The sequence below is a fragment of the Silene latifolia genome, chromosome 11, assembly GCF_048544455.1.
Source record: "Silene latifolia isolate original U9 population chromosome 11, ASM4854445v1, whole genome shotgun sequence".
NCBI classification, from domain to species: Eukaryota; Viridiplantae; Streptophyta; class Magnoliopsida; order Caryophyllales; family Caryophyllaceae; genus Silene; species Silene latifolia.
Window position 1 is genome coordinate 112,137,651 of NC_133536.1, and position 21,250 is coordinate 112,158,900.

A 21,250-nucleotide genomic window follows, 5' to 3' on the forward strand; every position below is an offset into this window, starting at 1 on the left:
GGGGGCTAAATATGCGCCAATTATGGTCACATCAATAGGACAAGAGAATTGGTGACGCACACTTGTCGAGGACAAGTGGGAGATTGTTGGAATATGTGTCCTCCGACAATAATGCGATCACAACTGTCGATCATGATGATCACATGTTTAAATCTCATTTTAAAGAATACATTTGGGAAGTATTTTTACTGTCAACTGGTCCACACATATCGGTAATGATTGGCTGACTAGAGTTTGACATTACTGTCGTGCGACGGTGGTGATCAGTTGATCCCCTTAGGTCATACCTAAAGGATAACACTCTTAATTGATTATTTAATTGATCGTATGACGATACGGGTTAATTAAATTACCTAAAATTGACGGACGATTTTGGAAGTAATATTTACGTGTCTCATTATAATTTGATTAAATAAGATACGGTCTAAGTGATCGAATTGTTTTATTACTTAGATGAAATTATTGTTTATGGAAACAATTGCATTTGAATGAATAATCTATTATAAATACAAGATGTTGTGATTTATAATTGGTAGATTATTTTGGTACAAGTAATTATGAATTACTAAGTCGATTTTGTACATGACGTATTTTTATTAATGCGTTGATTTTTAATATGTTAAAAATGCATAACAATTTTACATGACATGTGACATGTGACAAATTGACAAATTGACAAAGATAAAATGAAGTCCATTTTATCTTAAGTGGACCGAAATAATGGAGTATTAGGATAAATATTATGTTGATTAATTAAGTGGAAAACATAATCATTTTTCCTAAACCTAGCCATGCATACCTAGTGCCTCTTGTGAAGAACACCTTGCTCATGCATTGGGCATAAACCCCCCCCCCCCCCTCTACCCGGTTTTGTCTATAGAGAAAGGCAATGGGTTTTCTCTATACTTTGCCTAATACACTACTTGAATGTTTAGTGCATATTCATTCATTTCAACCATCTAAAATAAGAGTTTTAGAGAGATAAAATTTCTTCCTCTTTCTCCCTTCTCTTAACCAAAATAAAGAGAACAAAATAAAGATTTTTGGGTCAATTTTATTTAAATTAATATTGTTCTAGTATTAATAATATTAATTTTATTAAGTAGTTACCTTGGGTATTATTCCCTGGGAGGGATTCTATACTTGAATCCTTGTTCATCCATTTTAGGAAGCTCAAGAACAAGTGAGTAGGAGAACTCACTTGTGCCCAAATAATCCGAAATCTTCAATGTAAGATGATGATTTCTTCCTTATTCTTATTATTGTTTGCATGCATAAGATCAACATTTAATTTTATGACTAAATTAATTAGAAACATATATGAATATGTTAAGTAATGAGATATAGATTTCTAACAGTTTGCTCATTGTCGATCGACAAGTCCTCCTTGTCGATCGACCACCAAGTGCATATGTCGATAGACATGTTTCATTAGACACAAGGAACGAAACTAGAGAGCCTTCTTGATGTTGTCGATCGACCTTATGTAGTCTGTCGATCGACCTTATGCTTGTGTCGATCGACCAAGTGTTTGTATCGTTAGACAGGCGGCGCGGATCAGCATGGTTTAGACGCTTATTTGCTTAATTTGTTTCGTTTTTGGATTAGACTATATAAGCTTTTGTAAACCTTATTTTAGGGCATCTTTCATTTTACCTTTGATGGCTATAATCCTTTTCTGCGTAATTCTCTTCTAAACCTTTTTAGATCTAGAAACTTTGCAATTTATTTCTTCATCCTTTACTACTCGGATTATTGGTAATTTAAATTATTCTTTCGTTTATCCTTCTCTACTTTGCTTGTTCTCTATTTCTCCCTTATTAGTATATGTTTAATTCCTTTTATTTATTTTTCAACATGAATTCTCTTTTAATTTCATCATTATTATTGAATTTGTTATTTTCATTATGAGTAGCTAATTTCCCCCTTGCTGGGATTAGGGGAGACATGAACTTGTGACAGTGTTATATTAGGTTTTGGATCTGGCATAATTAATGTTTCTGTATTGTTAATTGTAGCAAATAATTGTGGTTTATTGGTTAAGTGCATGTAACTAGTTAATTGAACAGGTAAACTCCGACCTAAGATCGAAAACCTGGTGAGAGTTAGACCTCCTACAAACAATGGAGTGCCCTAATAAGATGCGAGAGCCCGTTAGAAGTATTATAGGGCAAAAAGCGGACCGAGAGGACCTTTTCATTACCTTGTAGACCGTCTTATGACTGACCCTTGACCTTAGATTTGACTGTTTCATTTTCTATAATGACCCGATGTCCTAACTCATTTCCCTTATATTACTCTCAAGTCTATTTCTTTTTTTAATCCTTTTAATTTAATTGTTTTAGTTTAGTAAAAAGGAACAAACCCCATTTGGTTACTTAGACAGACTTAATTTGACAAGTAAAATGCTAAAAGCCTATATGTGGATACGATCCCGACTTCCCTTGCTATATTTGTTAGAGACCAGTTGGTTTATTTTTGATTGGTTACGACAGCCTTATCACTCCTACTGATAAAGGTTGTCCATTATAGTTGATCTTCATGAGTAAGTGGCAGTTGACATCACTAAAAGAATTCATGTTTTCGGCGACTTCAATTAGGCGACGGGAAACAGTCGCCAAATCAAAATTGGCAACTAACAATGGTCGCCTAAACCCAGTCGCAGGCATTAATTGCTAAATGGAATTCAGGCGACTCATTTCAGTGGCCAAAATTGGTGCCAGACTAAACAGTCGCCTGATAAGCAAATTGGCGAGTGACAGTAGTCGCCAAAATGGCGACTGAAAGTTAACGTAGTCGCCAAATTGGAGACTGAAATCCATCGCCAATTGTTGACTTTCAATCGCCATTATGGCGACTACGTTGTCTTCAGTCGCCATTTTGGTGACTACTTTAAGTCGCCAAATGGTCGTCGTTGTAATACTCCGTATTTATAAGTCTTGGGGTACTCTATCGAGTAGGCCTTACTCTGTCGAGTAAGGGTAAGTTACGTTTTAGAAAAGTTTCTGACCTGTAGGGTACTCTATCAAGTAGCCTTAGGTACTCGATAGAGTAAGGGGGTACTCTATCAAGTAGCCTTAGGTACTCGATAGAGTAAGGGGGTACTCTATCAAGTAGCCTTAGGTACTCGATAGAGTAAGGGGGTACTCTATCAAGTAGCCTTAGGCACTCGATCGAGTAAGGGGGTACTCGATCGAGTACCTTGGGTACTCGATCGAGTGTCCGGTTTTACGGGGGAGTTTTCTCGGGTTTTGTTAATTACGCGATTAAGGTATTTAAACATATTCGTAATTGTTCTAAATCACTTTTTACAAAACCTAAAACCTGTTTAAGAGAGAAAGCAACTAGTCTTCTTCCTAATCGCGTTCTTGACAATTCCCGGAGTTCGGACGGTCGGTTTGCATCGTAGTTCGTGTCGTTGGATTCCTTGCGTCGAGGGTAAGCTTTTAATATAATTTCTATAATGTTTTGATAAGATTGATGAAACCCTAATTTAGGAATTGGGGGTTTTTATGAGTAGTATTTGAATAGTAGCATCTATGTGTTGTATGATAGGAGGAGAATTCGTAGAAGAGCCGTTTTGATACAGCTGTAGATAACGTCTGCGTGTTGTGCTTTCCAGGTAGGATTTCCTACTCAGTATTAGTCCCATAATGGGATATTGGTGATGTGCTGTAGTTAGTTGTTGGATATGATGATTGTGATTGTGATTGTGATTGTGGTTGTGTTTGTTGATGGTTCTCGAGATGCGTTCTCGGTTGAGTGGGGTCACTTGAGGGAGTGATCTCACGCCCTAGTTTCGCCCTTCGTGGAACCCGCCACGGAAGGGGATGTGCACATTAATGGGACGGGGTTATCGCTCGGTATGATGAGCGGGGCTTAGGTGGGAACGGCTGCGGTCCCCCCATGGCGGGGTCCGGTGGACGGTCGGTATTGAGATGATGGGGATTGGTTGGTGGTATGTGTGTGTGTGTAATGAGCCAAATTTGTCTGTTTGTCTTATTATTGATATATATATATAAGTTGTGTGATTATCTGCGACCCCGTTTAAATGTTTTAAAAGCTGTGGTGATCCATTCGGGGTGGTGAGCGTTGCTTAGCGGTATATCTTGGATACGCGTGGGATCTAGTCTGGGGATGGAGTCATCACATATCGAGTCTTTAGTCTTCATTTGTGTTTATTAGAACAGTTCCTTTCAGTTGGTTTATAGTTTGAGGACAGTTGTATTTTGCTTACAGTTTGTTTTGTAATGTAATCACTTAAACTTATTTAATAAAGTATGTTTCTTCATTGTCTTATGATTATCATGCCTCGGGTAACCGAGATGGTGACATCCTCATACCTGAGTGGTCCTGGTAAGGCACTTGGAGTATGGGGGTGTTACAAATGGTATCAGAGCGACGATCCTGAAACCTGTAACCAATGAACTTAATGAACATAGGGAGTCAATTAAAATGAACCCGGGGTAAAGGTTGTAGGAGCTAATGCAAAGACTTGGGAGACGTCCTAAAGTCGCGAACTCGCCCTACAATTTTGAACCGGTCACCATGGGATATGTGTCGGGGTCGTTATGTGCTTATTGTGTGCTGTGTGTATTTATGTAGTAGTATGTTGTATGAATTGATGGATGAAAGATGATAATGACGTGAATTGTATGTTGGTTGATTGTAAAGCATGAAAGTATAATTATTGATACATGTAATTTGACATGTTATAATTACGCAAGGAAAAGTGTTTTCTATATATATATATATATATAAAGCGATGTGTAAGTATACATGTTGTTGTTGTCGTGTTGAGTAAAAGTACAGAAGGTTAGGAGTATGAATTGAACATGTGCTGGGTAAACATGTTGAACGTATATGGTGGATAAATATGTGGTATGATGGATGAATTAGTGGAAAAGATGAATCATCGTGGTAGTAACATTTGAATAGGGGACTTGACGTCATGTATTTGTGATTTTGTTTACGAAAAGTGATAGAATAAAAACATGTGGGTAAGTCATAATTGGCAAGTTAGATAAGCTAAGTGCATGATGAATGTTGTTGTTTGGCCTTTGAAAATAGTAACATATGATTATGAATACTGGTTTTATGAGTTTTTGGTTGTTTTCGTTTAACTTGGTTGTTGTTTAAGTTGTTTGGAAGTAAAAATCAAATAATTATGTCGTCTGATTACAGCAAAGTTGTCTTTAAACTGTTATAACTTGAGATGCGTAAATGATTTTAATGTGATTCCAATTGGAGGTGATAGCTTGTTCTTTTACGATTCTAACGATAGGTCACACGTCCAAAACGACCAAGAAATGAGTGAGTTATGACTGTTTTTTCGAAAACTGGACAAAGTCTTGAGAATTGGGGTACTCGATCGAGTATCCTTGGTACTCGATCGAGTAATGGGGCACTCGATCGAGTACCTTAGCTACTCGATCGAGTAGCCCTGGTAATTTGTTTTACGTGCTTCTGATCTTCACCTACTCGATCGAGTAAGTCCCTTACTCGATCGAGTGGCTCAGATACTCGATCTAGTGACCCCTATTTTGGGTCATATGTTTATCTTTTGACTTCGTTGCATATTATGTTTAATTCAAAGGCGTTATTTTGCTTCTTTATGCATTGTTTTACATGTATGTTGGTCTTGACGCGTAAGTTACCCAATTTTGTGGTGTAAAGAGTGGCACCTATGATGAGTATGAGTTCGGTGGGGAGGACATGATTTATATGTGTTGGGATTAGTAAGACTTAATTGAGGCATAGGGCATGTTGTGTGAGACGAGATGAGTGACATGATTGTATGTTGAGTAATGAAAATGTAAGTGAATGTGGGCAAGGCATGATGTAACTTTAAGGAACGTGAGAATGAAAAGATTGAAAGAAAGGATGTGGATAGTAGCAACCTGAGATGTATAACAAATTATGGAGGGAGATGGCTAGAAATAGTATTGAGTAAGAACATATGTAATGAAAGGTCGTTTGGAAATAGTGGTATATAACGAACTTAGTGGGACATGTCGCGACGTGGATTTGCAGGTAGTGACTGAGTTTGGAAATTTGTGTTATCGAGAGACGAAACTACTGTGTGATTTCCTTGGGTAATTAACGGTATTAAATGAATTATGATTTCTAGAGATGTAAAAAGGGAGATGCAATTGTTTGAACATTAAACGTTGATTCTATGGATAGATTAGTGGCAAGTGTGAGTGATAGCATAATAAGAGAAGATCCATGGTAAGAAAGAGTGGGATGATGTCGGTAGAAAATAATGGAATTTGAGTTTTGGAGCAACGAAAGGGTAACTGGATTTCTAAAGAGTTAGCTAGAAGGCATAAGGAGTTGAACTATTAATTGGTATTATTGAGTGTAAAGAGAAAAGAAGGATAAAAGTAAGCTGAGGAAAATATTCACCGGAGTTATGTGATATAAAGGTAAGGAATCATCGAAATGTGTGATATTATCATGAGGATGTTAGTTAATGGTTATATGGGAGCTTCAGGACAACATGTTTAATAATGAGTTTCGAGAAATTAAGGGAAGTAAGAAGTTAGTAGAATATCTGCATGATATGAGATTTTGGTGGAAAAATGGATGATGATTCAATTAAGGAAAATATTGGGGAGAATGTTGAGGTAATTTTGTTCATGGATTCGATGTTCGTTGTTTGGGATGTTAACCAAAGATAGAAAAGAAATCATGATGTTTAGAGATGAGTGAAGAGGTTTGATGTCCAGGACAAGTGGTGGTAGTGTTATGGTCTTTGACTAGTGGTTAAGGGTAAGGGTATATTAGAAAAGTGGCAATTCTAAAGAGGCTGATTTTGTAAAGACTGAATTGATAAAAGTATGGTTGTCAGGAAGTATAAGACATAGTCTTAGGAGGTGGTTTCTCATAATGAGTGTTAGCTGTATGGTTATGTATGGCGAGAAGGTCTTTGGTGATGCGAATGGAAGAATGTGATGAGGGGCATGCGAGTTAAGCTCGGACAACCGGTAACCTTTGTTGAGTGGTAACTTACGTGGTCAGGATTGACTAGTTGGTTGTGATTACGGGTCTATAATATGTGTAAATGTTTGTGTGAGGTTCTGACCTCACAAGAAGTGGTATGGTGTGATAATTATAAAGCTGTTTTATGAATGTTCGATAATATATATGTTGGACACGGTAATTTAATTGAATGATATCCAAAAAGGTAATAATTTGATTAATTTGACATGGCTAGTTATAATTTTATGTGTATTAATAACACATGTGTATTCCGTGAAATGGTAGAGATGATGTTCATGAGATGCTTATCTGTTTAATTCATATAATATGTTGCGTTGTGATTGAGTAAAGTGGATTTGAGTAAGTTTTCTTGTCCGAAAGGTTATTTCCGAGTCAGTATTTATGGAATTGTATGTAGCTGTGATGTCTATCGATGTGGTTGTGGTGCCTCCGGTGGTGATCCGGGCACGGTATTTAGTATTGTGATGCGGGTATTTTCGCACTACGGTGTGGCTGTTGGTGGCGGTGTTGTGATGCCGTCACCGGTTGTGGTGGAGTAGGCGGGATGATTATGATACGAGTTTTCGAAAGTGCATACCAGTTATACATAGATTGTCGTTTTGTTTGCTGTTGTTCTTTGTGAGTTTTGGTTGAACATGTAGACAGTTGTCTTGCTTATTGATGTTTTCTTTACCAGGTTAAGTTAAGAATGAGGTAGAGTATGATATGAAATAGAGTTGAATATGTTTTCGTTGTTGTCATGGTATAGTGATATTCTGTTGATAGGACACGGTTGTGAGAGGTTGTTACACTAATTTTGATCTTGTTCTAGATAAGGCTTTAGTAGACATGGTAATGGAGAATGATTCGTGGAACATGTGTTGTAATGATCTGAAAGCGGCAGGTAGTTCATAATCTTTTGTTGGGACAGTGAGTGTAGGGTGTTGGGGGAATTAGTGTCATATTAAGTTATGTATGAGTTTTGCGGTAATGAAGGAAAGAACTTGAGGATCTAGTGTGAGTATAAGTAACGAGTTTGGATCGGGAGTTATGCTTCTGGAAGATAAGTGCTTTACATAGCGAGGTATGTTGGTTTGCAGTGATAATGGAGAGTTAGTATGGTGATTTTGCTACGAGCCTTATGGTATAGGTTAGGGGTGTGCAGATTGATTTGAAGTATGAGAACTGTTGAAGTAAGAGAGCCTTGAGGAATAGGAGTGATTATGGAAATGAGGTTATAGGCAGTTATCTTTGACATATGGTGGTGATGAGGATAATGAGATAATATAGCTAAGGGTTTAGTATTAGTGAGTTACGAGGACGTAACATTTGTCTTAAGAGGAGTAGGATGCAATAAAAGAGAGTTTCATGGTGGTGCATGCGGTAATATAATTGGAAGTAGAGTGTTAGCGTAGCGTAAAGGAGGGATTTGTTTTGTGGGCAATACTTATAAAAGGCCATGGCCGTGCTTGTAGTAGTGTGATGCTACAGAGTGTGGGAATATTTTATATAGCGTTGACAGTTGAAGGATGATGTTATGAGTCTGAGTAAACTTCGAGGACGAAGTTCCTTTTAAGGGTGGTAGAATGTAACATTCCGTTTCATGTCTAGGAGTGTCTTGATTTTGGATTTGATAGTGGATGATATTATGGAGCTAGCAGTGTTAGTGGATGGTGGTTGGTTATGTATGAAGTTGGTGTCGTGAGAGATATATATGTGGTGGATACGATATCGTGAGTCATGTTAAGGAAGTAAACATAGTTGGTGGAGTGGGTGTTAAGAGTTCATGTTTTATGTTTGGTCGAGTTGTTGAGTTCTTAGTTATGTTGTTGTGTCTGGGTCGAGTTATTATGGTTGTTTTTAGAGTATGGGTTGAACTTCGGGGACGAAGTTCTTTTTAAGGAGGGAAGACTGTAATACTCCGTATTTATAAGTCTTGGGGTACTCTATCGAGTAGGCCTTACTCTGTCGAGTAAGGGTAAGTTGCGTTTTAGAAAAGTTTCGACTGTAGGGTACTCTATCAAGTAGCCTTAGGTACTCGATAGAGTAAGGGGTACTCTATCAAGTAGCCTTAGGTACTCGATAGAGTAAGGGGGTACTCTATCAAGTAGCCTTAGGTACTCGATAGAGTAAGGGGGTACTCTATCAAGTAGCCTTAGGTACTCGATAGAGTAAGGGGGTACTCTATCAAGTAGCCTTAGGCACTCGATCGAGTAAGGGGGTACTCGATCGAGTACCTTGGGTACTCGATCGAGTGTCCGGTTTTACGGGGGAGTTTTCTCGGGTTTTGTTAATTACGCGATTAAGGTATTTAAACATATTCGTAATTGTTCTAAATCACTTTTTACAAAACCTAAAACCTGTTTAAGAGAGAAAGCAACTAGTCTTCTTCCTAATCGCATTCTTGACAATTCCCGGAGTTCAGACGGTCAGTTCGTATCGTAGTTCGTGTCGTTGGATTCCTTGCGTCGAGGGTAAGCTTTTAATATAATTTCTATAATGTTTTGATAAGATTGATGAAACCCTAATTTAGGAATTGGGGGTTTTTATGAGTAGTATTTGAATAGTAGCATCTATGTGTTGTATGATAGGAGGAGAATTCGTAGAAGAGCCGTTTTGATACAGCTGTAGATACCGTCTGCGTGTTGTGCTTTCCAGGTAGGATTTCCTACTCAGTATTAGTCCCATAATGGGATATTGGTGATGTGCTGTAGTTAGTTGTTGGATATGATGATTGTGATTGTGATTGTGATTGTGGTTGTGTTTGTTGATGGTTCTCGAGATGCGTTCTCGGCTGAGTGGGGTCACTTGCGGGAGTGATCTCACGCCCTAGTTTCGCCCTTCGTGGAACCCGCCACGGAAGGGGATGTGCACATTAATGGGACAGGGTTATCGCTCGGTATGATGAGCGGGGCTTAGGTGGGAACGGCTGCGGTCCCCCAGCTGGCGTGGTGGTCCAGTGGACGAGTCGTATTGAGATGATGGGGATTGGTTGGTGGTATGTGTGTGTGTGTAACGATTAAATTTGTCTGTTTGTCTTATTATTGATATATATATATAAGTTGTGTGATTAGTAATCTTGACCCGTTTAAATGTTTTAAAAAGCGTGGTGATCCATTCGGGGTGGTGAGCAGTTGCTTAGCAGGTATATCTTGGATACGCGTGGGATCTAGCTGGGGATGGAGTCATCACATATCGGAGTCTTTAGTCTTCATTTGTGTTTATTAGAACAGTTCCTTTCGGTTGGTTTATAGTTTGAGGACAAGTTGTATTTTGCTTACGATTTGTTTTGTAATGTAATCACTTAAACTTATTTAATAAAGTATGTTTCTTCATTGTCTTATGATTATCATGCCTCGGGTAACCGAGATGGTGACATCCTCATACCTGAGTGGTCCTGGTAAGGCACTTGGAGTATGGGGGTGTTACAGTCGTTTCCACTGGCAAATCATTAGCTACTTGTTTGGGTGCTCTGTTTTGTCAGTAGCCAAAAATACATTTCAGTCGCCAATTTGTCTGGGTTTTTACATGCATTCAGTTTTCCTGTTACCCATTTCATTGCCTAACCTATATTTTCCCATTTCATTGGTCGTACCTGCATTTGTATTGCTACAGCACCAATGCAAACCAAACCCACAACACGAATAGAACACTAACAACAAAATCTCATATATAAAATGAAAATAAATCAAAATCTACAAGTGTACCACAGAAATCCTAATCAAACCAAGTTCATCACAAGCCTAGTTACACTATCATATTCTTAGGTTTTGGGAAAGGGGCACCTAAATCAAGCACAAGAAAAGGAAGCACCCGCGCCAAAACAGCCTCTGCCAGATGGATCATTAGGATCTTCCAAATGGGGACGAGGACCAGGGTTGCACGAAGCCAAGTAGGCTTCCATCTTGTCGAACTTTTTCTTCATTTCCCGCATTTGTTGTTCCCTTTCGGCATTTGCTCTCCTTTCTTCATCAAGTTGTGCTTGTAATACAGTTACGATCCCCGGCTCATATGTTTTCTTGGACTTTGAAGAACTTCTTGCTTTTGGCGCCTTGTAGAAAAGTCCATGAGCTTCTCCGGTTCCATACACCGTCCTCTTTTTGTACCCCTCAACCAAGTCAAACCAAATATCAATATTGGGCCTTTTGTGGTTGTTCTCCTTTTCACGCAAATAAGCATCCTACAAAAAAAAAACAACGCAAATTGAATTAAATGTTATTGTTATATAAAACTTTTCTTACAAAAAATTCATTAAAGAAAATTGACTAATTTGAAACTTACATATAATTCCTTATCTTTCACCTTAGTCCAATGCCTATTACCCTTGCCGTCAATGGTATGCGTGTCTAAGTAGAATTCCGGAGTCGTCATCTCTACCTTATCTTTTTTCTTCCCCTTCTAAAAAATAAACAAGGTATAAATTCGGGGTTTTCACGGTTAAATTTTTTTAATAATAATAATAATATGAGGTGTTGTTATGTAGACTTACTCCAAAAACACGGTCCGAGAAAGAACGAGATCCCCCAGAGTGAGTAGCCTCAATAATGCCATCTTTCTTTCCTCCCCTTTTGTTGAGTGAAGCTTGTGCCGACTTGGCCTTAAATTCGGGGTTGAACGTTTCTTCATTTCACCCTCATATGCCTCACCTAAAATTTAATATAGTGTTAGAAAAAATAAAATGTCACGCAAATTATAACTAAATACAAGTAGTCAAAATAAGAAAGTACTATATACTTTTCATATGTTCAGACTCCTTTTTTCTCCTCACAGTATAATAGATGTCCCTATATCTTTCAGTACAAATATCATTCTACCTTTGACGGGCTACATACTCCAATCCCGACGGCCATTCAAAGTATTTATACAAAAGGTTATTATTAGTATTATTTGTCGAACCAATAATTGAAAATTAGAATAAATTAACAAAATAAATAAATATAGAAACATACATGAAAGATATTGAACCAATCTTCCTCTTATTGGGGCATAGTGTCACTCCAACAAGTAGGAGCAGACCCCGTCATCTTATATTTCGTACTAGACGAACAACCTCGTACAACCACTTTATTGTTAAACCCGAAATGCAATATCTTAAGTACAACTATGCATTTATATTAAATAAAGTATCTTAGTAGTTTTGAGTATGCATTTATACTTCAAAGTTAATTATTTATAAATGCTACTCTGTAGTGTTGTTAGTATGATATGAGTAATATTTAATAAATTAACCTAGTTGCGAATCTTTTGGTGTGAAAGTTGGAACTTTAGTGGAGTACATGAAATGAACATATGAGTAACATTAAATAAAAACATATAATTAAGATACCTAGGATATTGATGTATATCTTACCAAAGACCCGCCGGATCAAGTATCATCTTCCCATCCTGAGTCCACGAGATCTCGGGTCCCTGATATGATGACACATCCTCATTGGTCGATTCCTCGACCGACTGCTGCTCAACCTCCGTCTCCTCATCCTCTAAAGAAGACGTACTATAACGCTGACTATCACCGCCTCGCTGTCTACCACGATCTGCGCGACCTCCTGCCATCTAAAATTATAATTACAGGAAAAAAACTGTTAAAAAGTGTAGTTAGTAACATAAAACATAAATACAATATAATAAATACATAATATAAAAAATATACCAATTAAATTAATACTAATCCTCATCGTCCTCTTCATCAGATTCATCCTCATCCTCATCTTCATTTTCATCCTCATGATCATGATCATCATCATCATCATCATCATCATCATCATCATCATCATCATCATCATCATCATCATCATCATTATCCACTTCCTCCTCCCTCTCCAACTCTATATCTTCTCCATTCTCTTCCTCCTCTTCCTCATCTTCCAACACACCCTCTTCATTCCCATTCTCATAAATGATTTCTTCAATTGGAGACAAAATTTTTCTATTTGATACTATTTCTTCTTGGATAAAGGTATCAATTTTAGATCTTGCCTTTGTCTAAAAGACTGCCCACCATTGCTTTTGATGTCTGTCATTCCTCGTACTTGGATAAGAAGAGAAATACACTTATAGAGCTTGATGTGCGAGTATAAATGGGGCATACTTAGAATATGTTCGAATATTATTCACTTCTACGAGATTGTAACGCTCATGGACTCTTGTTCCGGCCACGTAATTATCCTTCCATTCACACTTGAATAAGACAGTTTTATAAGCACGGTCACGCCCATTATAACAAATCTCAAAGATTTCCTCTACTATACCATAATAGTCATTGTCAACAAGAGAAGAAATAGTGACGCCATAATTGCATCTAGCCTTATTTTTACCGTAGTTGAATGTATGAAAATTGAATCCATTAACTAGGTATCGATTCCACGTTTTAACTATTCGAGAAGGACCAGAGGCCAAACTCCTTATCAAATCATCTTCGATATTTAACTCAATAACATGCTTCTGAAACTATGGTGGAAATTGGTTCTCGTGTTTATTCCAAACATCATTCTTGCTCACATTAGGATGTTCTTTCATGAAATCAGTCACAAGATGCGTTTCATATGGCTCTAAGATCTCAAAATTAGATAGAACATAAAGGTGAGCACGATTATATTCTTTGTCATCCAAATATCTTGTTTCCCCAATTGTTGAGCAACCTTCATCATCACGAGTTTGAAAAAACGCGGGTAGACTTGCATCAATTTCATCCTCTTTGTCAATATTCAATTATTTTTCTTTGTTTTCTATATGTTTTTAAAAGTAAGGAGAGCAAAAATTTGCAATCTCTTCTGTTAAATAGGCATTGCAAATAGAACCTTCTACCGAGCTTTGTTACCAAAAATTTTTCTTCATATGTTTAAAAAACCTATAAAATAATTGTAGAGCTTAAATAAAAGTTGATAACGTCAATAAATTGTATAAAACAATAATAATTATAATTTCAATAATGCTAGTTAACTTTTATTATCTATCAAATGGATACATCCACATGTATTGGACGAGTCCTCCAACTTTGGCTTCGTAAGGCAAGTGGACCGGTAGATGCTCCATGGAATTAAAAAATTAAAGAGAAAAGATCATCTCATGTTTACACAATATTTCTGGTATTTTCTTTTCGAGACGTATCATATCATCAACAATTGCATTCCACATGGTAGTCGTAAGGGGATGTTTCAAAGCAACGGTCGGGTAATAATCGCTCCATGAAAACATGGCAATTATGGCTTTTCAAGCCTTGCAACTTTAGCTTCTTCATATCAACACATCGTTTAAAATACGATGTATATCTATCGAGAAACTTCAACTTTCGTAACCACTAACACAATACCTTCCTTTGAGCTTTGTCAAGAGTAAAAATGGATTTTGGCTTAGACCCGTCTTTGAGAATGTGCAATTTGGGACGATCACAAAATTTCTTTAGATCTTTTCTTGCACCAATAGTATCTGACAAGCTAATCGCGTACCTATCAAAGATAACCAACATGCCTAAACTAATGCAGAAAAGGAAGTCGAGATCGTACCCAGAGGGAGAGTAAATTGATCTACTTGCTAAATTATAGTCCGTTTAGTAACAATATCAGAGGTTGTTTGTTTGGTTGCTCAACTAAAAGTAGTGAAAGAAAGAGAAATAGAGTCTAAGAAATGAGTCTAAAAATATAAGGAGAAAGAGCTAGGACATCGGGTGACCATGGTAAACAACGGTCAAGGCAAGGGTCAAAGGACAGTCATAAAACGGTCTGCAAGGTAATAAAAAGGTCCTCTCGGTCCTCTATTCGCCCTAGAATGCTTCTAACGGGCTCTCGCAACTTATTAGCGCACTCTATTGTTTGTAGCAGATCTAACTCTCACCATGCTTTCGATCTTAGATCGGAGTTTACCGGTCAATTAATCAATTATGTGTACTTAAGCAATTAATCACTATTAATTGCAACAATTAGCTATACAAATGCGATAATTAGGACAAATCTAATAACCTAGCGAGGAAATTTAGCTATGCATAATTGAATTAACGGAAATAACAATAGTAAAATGCATATTTAAAACAAGAAGGAAAAAGGAGAAGAGAAAGAAAACTTAGTCTTAATTCATAAAGAGAAATAGGAACATGGAGTATGTAATGTAAGTATGGCCGAAGCCGTCCGAAAACAACCACGAAAAAAGCTTAATTTCAAACTAATAACTCTACGTACCAAATAAAAACCCCATCCTCGGAAATAAAACTTGAAATTAGTGGTAGTGTTACAATACCACGTGGGCTAAGCCCATATTTGCTAATTATATGTGTTATGAGGAAATTGACCATAATTCCTTCACGTCTTGAGTTCGAGTGTATTTACGGGTACTTCAGCTTTGAACCACCGAGTTACTTCTAGATCTCTGACCGTCGTCATGCTAATTGACAACTTTTAGTATAAAAATCATCTTCCTGCAAATAAATAAATAAACTAGTACTAAACCACAAAGAAGGAAATATAATATAATGCGTACTAAAATGTAGACAACTAGCTTAATATTCGGGAAAATAACTATATATAATATAGGTAAAATATGCACTTATCAAACTCCCTCATGCTAGACCTTTACTCGTTCTCGAGTAAACTCAAGAAGAAAATAAGACAATACACAACAAAAATCTAACAAACGGCAAAATACAAGAGAATCGAGGAATAATCCAACCAAGGTTTTTGAAAAGAAATCAAACGCAAAATTCAAAATCATTTTAATTTCGAAATAAAGTTAAAATACAATTTAGAAAGTAAGAACAATCGCCGTAACAAATCCATCAAAATATCAAGTAATGAGCACAAGTGACCATTCATTCTTACCACAAACCGTCTAGACAAGTGATAAACCGATAGACCCTCATTTTAGGGAATGTAAACGTGGAAGATCACTCACTCTCATGTGTCCAAGTGATGAGGACACGGATCGCACTCATAAACTAAGCATAAACTTGCCGACTACTACATGTCAAGAGGACTTTTAAGATTGTAACGGGTTGGGGTCAAATAGGAAGAAGGTGGATTATTATGGAAATGTAGTGTTAAAGAATAAGAGCTAGAAAATAATGTCAAACCTCGACAATGAAATGAGTACAAAACATCCAAACAAGTACTCCTCAAAGGAAACAAAGTATAAAAACCATTTTATTATCAAATTTCACCATATATAAGAATAACATACACACCTTCATTAGCAAATGAAAATACAAATCCCATTTATTAACAAATAATCAAATACTACCACAACCATAACATTTTACACATTTTTCTCTTTTTTTTGTTTCTGATAAATTTTTTCACATTTTTCTCCTTTTTGCTTCAGATTTTTTTTTCCTTTTTCTGTTTTTTTTTTTCAGAATAGCACTTTAACTCAACCCATGTCAAATATTCACCAAATAACACCATCAATTACTGATGTGTATAATTTATATACGATTTTACGCCTTATTTTATTTCGGTTTCATTTGATTATTGCACTTTTATTAGTGTATTTGTGAGCTAATTCCGTGTTATAGGTGTCTTTGTTTGTTTTCATTGTATTTTGTAGGAAATGAAGCATTTGTAACTTTTTCCCATCAAATGTGCAAGGACTAAATTCACGAGGCTAAAAGAAATGAGAACATGCAAATGGAAGGGCATTTTTGGAGAATTCCGAGCAAATAAATTCCGAGCATGGAGAGGAATGAACATGGGTTGATGCAAGAAAAGAAATGAAGAAAAAAGCCTAAATAAAAGTCTAAGAGATCAACTGGACTAGCAGGCATAGGATGCCAAATGATGCTCTAAACTCGAGGAATTAAGGAGCTTAATGACGGAGCATAGGATGTCATATGCTAATTAATCAAGGATTAATAGCATTAAACCGAGGAACACGCATTCCCGATCGGGGTAGGGTGTCTCGATCGGGGTCACCTTAGCCTATTATTTTTACGTTTCACCATTTATCACTATATAAAGGGTGATTAATCCGTCATTAGGGGATATCTTTTATCATCTTTCATACACTCTTAAGCACACAAATTCTCTAGTTTTCAAATTAGTTTACATTTCTTTAAGCATTTCCTTGTTACAAACAATTTATTTAAGCATTTTGTGTTGTAATATGTGTCCTCCGACAATAATGCGATCACAATTGTCGATCATGATGATCACATGTTTAAATCTCATTTTAAGAATACATGTGGGACGTAATATTTTACAGTCAACTGGTCCACACATATCGGTAATGATTGGCTGACTAGAGTTTGACATTATTCGTCGATGCGACGGTGGTGATCAGATTGATCCCCTTAGGTCATACCTATAGGGAAATACTCTTAATTGATTATTTAATTAATCGTATGCCGATACGAGTTAATTAAATTGCTTAAAATTGACGGATGATTTTGTGAGTAAAGTCAACGTGTCTTATTGTAATTCGATTAAATTAGATACGGTCTAAGTAATTGAATTGTTTCATTACTTAGATTAAAATATTGTTTACGAAACAATTGAAACAGAATGAATAATTTATTATAAATACAAGTTGTTGTAAATTTATAATTTGATAAACCGTTTTGGTACAAGTAATTACGAATTACTAGTCGATTTTGTATATGACATATTTTATGAGTATGTTGATTTTTAATATGTTAAAAATACATTACAATTTCACATGTCAAGTAACATGTCACATTTGTCACAATTGACAAATGACAAAATAAAATGGACTACCCATTTTATTTAAGTGTGCCGAAAAAAAAAGGAGGGAGTATTAGGTTTATATTGTGTTTTTATTTTTAAGTGGAAAACACAATGATGAAACCCTACTTGTAGCCTTGCATGCCTATTTTTCTTGGGTAGAAAAACAAGCTCATGCATTGGCTCCTACTCCCTCCTCCAACCGGTTTTCTAAGAGGATTATAAAGGGTTTTTCCTCTAATTATTCATTCACAACTTTACAACATATTTCTAGTGTAAGAAATATTAATTCTCTCTACAATTGTGAAAACTTAGAGAAATTAAAATCTCCCAAATCCTCCTCTCTTGACCGAAATATTCAAGAGAACAAATTAATATTTTTGTGTCAAATTTTAAGTAAAACTTATATTATTACTAGTTCATAATTATATAAGTTATTAAGGGATTTCCTTGGGTATATGCTTTTGGGAGAGGTTCTATTTTGAACCTTGTTCATCCATTATAAGGAAGCTCAAGAACAATTAAGAAGGAGATCTTACTTGTGCCCTTTAATCCGAAACATCATAGTAAGAAGTGACGTTTTCTTCTCTACTCTTATTTTAGTTTGCATGCATAAGATCTAACTTTTATTTTATGACTAAATAAATTATTTCATATATGAATATGTAAATTAATGAGATTAATGAATCTAACATTTTGTTCTTATAATACAAGCTTTCCATTGAAGTCATTTAGGTTGGTTACTCGTGTTCTTCTTGTTGAAGTTCTTTTTCTCTTATTGTAGTAAATTCATTACTAGTTTTACTTCGTTAATTCATTCGTTATTTCCTTTATCATATAGTTTTTATTATTGTTATTACCATTGTCATATTAGTTTGTTATTAACATTTCATTATCAAGTTATTATCATCATAATTCATAGCATTTTATATTTACATTTTATCATAGTAATTTCACTAATCATATGTTATCATCATTTAGCATATTTATAATTCTTATAATTTCATTTAGTTATAATTTTATCATCATGTTTATTAATTCATATGTCATTAGTTTAATTTCTAAAATGAGTGAGTAGTCCATTTTGTCTAGGGATTAGGGAAGCCATGCATGAATAATATTTGTAATGTTAAATTAGGATGATATAATACTGTTTGATAATTTTTTATCACATGCTTGTTTATTTGCTAATCTTTGGTAATTGATCACAATCTTAGATTAATTTTATTCACTTTTATAAGTCGAGAGTCACGAAAATGAATTAGACTAAGCATGTTTTAGTAGACCGACCTAGGCAAAGCGAGAGCTCGTTTGGACCCGTTCTATGGTTGACAATAAGGCAGAGAGGTGGTTGTCATAAGACCTAAACCATTGACAATATTATCTATTCCTAGTTTAACATGAACTTCTACATATTTTCATGTGTGACCCGACTCCCCTGGACTTCTTTAGCATTATTAATTTACATCATTTTATTTACAAGTTTATCAAACCAAACCAAACAAACAATTGAACCGACCTAGATAGAATTCTACTCATAGCAATTCACTACGCAATTCTTGTCTGCTTGTGTTCGACCCCTACTTTACTATATTAATTTGTAAGCCGAGTTTAGGGTATCTTTGTTAGATGTGCGATAGCCTGTCAAATTTTGGCGGCGTTGTCGGGATGCGCGGTTTTGTTGCATTTTGAATTGTTGATTTTTATCTTGTTTTCTTTTGTCTTGAGGAACACTTGTTCCTTGAGACCGTTACTTACAAGTTTCTTGTAGTTGTTGTCTTATGCCCATGAGATGGTAAAACTGATTCCCTTTGATCTGGAGCCCGAGAGAACTTTCCGTAGCTGACTCAATTATTTCAAGGAGCTTGCCGAATCTTTTAGTCTCGGTGGTTTGGGATGCATTCGTACAGCTATCTCATTCGTGACGAGGAAAACGGTTCTAATTCATCATCTCCACCGCCACCACCATCTCTAATCAAGAATATGGTAAAACTTTCCGATCATTCCAAGCCCACCACGGCTATGCTTTAAAGGGGTATCACTGCTGTCCAAATTAGGGCCGCAGAGGTCGAGATCAAACCGGCTTTCATTAGCCTTGTGGAGAAGAGGCAATTTGGGGGAAGTCCTTTGGAGGTTCCCAGCTTGCATGTGCAAAACGTTTGTGATTATTGCTCAATGATAAGGCAAACAGGAGTCACACAATCTTAAATAAGGGATATACTTTTCCCTTTCTCGTTGAAGGACAAGGCTAAGCTATGGATCAATAGCCTTGATAGAACCGACATAGGGATCACCAATTAGGAGACTTTAGCTCTTGCTTTCTATCAAAAGTATTTTCCACCGGGGAAAACTCAAACTTTGAGGAGCCAAATCACGGGTTTCCGTCAACAAGGGCTAGAGAGCCTTTATGAAGCTTGGGAGAGATACAAGGAGTTGCAAAGACAATGGCCACATCATGGGTTGGATCCTTGGTTTCTCGCTATAACATTCTACAATGGATGTTGTGTCGAGTCCCGACGAGTTCTTGATTCCACCAACAATGGGCAGTTTGATCACATTGACACCGATATTGCTCATGCCACAATTGAATCCATGGCGATTCATGAATCACAATATGTCAATTCTCGAAGTACACCACAAAAGACTAAGGAGGAGGGTTCCGATACATCCATCTTTAAGGCTCAAAATTCCTTGCTTCAAAAAAAATTGGAGGCTCAAAATATGGCCTCATCTATTAAAAAAAATCAATGCCATGTCCACTACTAGCCAAATTGTTGTTTGTGAAGATTGCGGAGGTGCGGGACATTGCACCGCCTTATGTCAAGCCACCACTGAAGAGGTAAATGCTTTTCAAAGCTTTAGACAAAGTTCATTTTCACCGGGTACTTTTTCAAATACTTACAATCCCAACACAAAATTCCACCCGAATTGTTTTATAAGAGTAATAATATGCTAAATCCTCAACCCCAAGATAACTTTGTGCCCCAACAACCACAAAACAATTTTGTGTCACAACAAGAAAATAGCTTTGTCCCACAACAAAGGTTCAAATATCCATCGGGCTATCAAAATCAAAGCCAAAATCAAAATCAAAGGCTTCCTCTAAAAAACTTCCAACAAAACATCCAACCAACCCAAGGTCAATCTTCAAATAGCCAACAAAATAACCAAGGGGAGAGCAAACTTGAAGCGTTGGTAATGCAAATGGCTAAGACCTAAATTGAATTGTTGGCTCAAATGCAAAAGAGTGATCAAGCTCACAATGTTGCCATCAAAATGCTAGAGAATCAAATGGCTCAACTAGCTCATCTAGCTCTCAAATAAAGACTGGTCAACTACCACCCCAAGGTGAGAAACCCCATGATACCGTTATTGTTATTACCTTGAGAAGTGGTACCAAATATTACCCCAAAGAAAGTGAGAAGTTACTTGTTGAAATGGAGGTTTTAACTAATGCAAAGAATGGTGAAGCTATTCCCAAGAAAGTGGATGAATGATGTGTCCCTTTTATATGCATTTATTCCATCTTTTTGCACGTATTTCTATGCATTATTGAGTAGCGTTATCTACTATTCTCCCTTATTTTGGCTACTTCGGGTTGT

General features: G+C 36.5%; 1 non-coding gene across 1 annotated transcript; it reads right to left on the minus strand.

The window, feature by feature from the left end:
* Window positions 1-20,003: 20,003 nt before the first annotated feature.
* LOC141615690 (small nucleolar RNA R71) lies at window positions 20,004-20,110 on the minus strand. Its single transcript, XR_012530096.1, has one exon. It is a non-coding gene; the product is annotated as a small nucleolar RNA R71 (small nucleolar RNA).
* Between the last annotated feature and the right edge of the window lie 1,140 nt (window positions 20,111-21,250).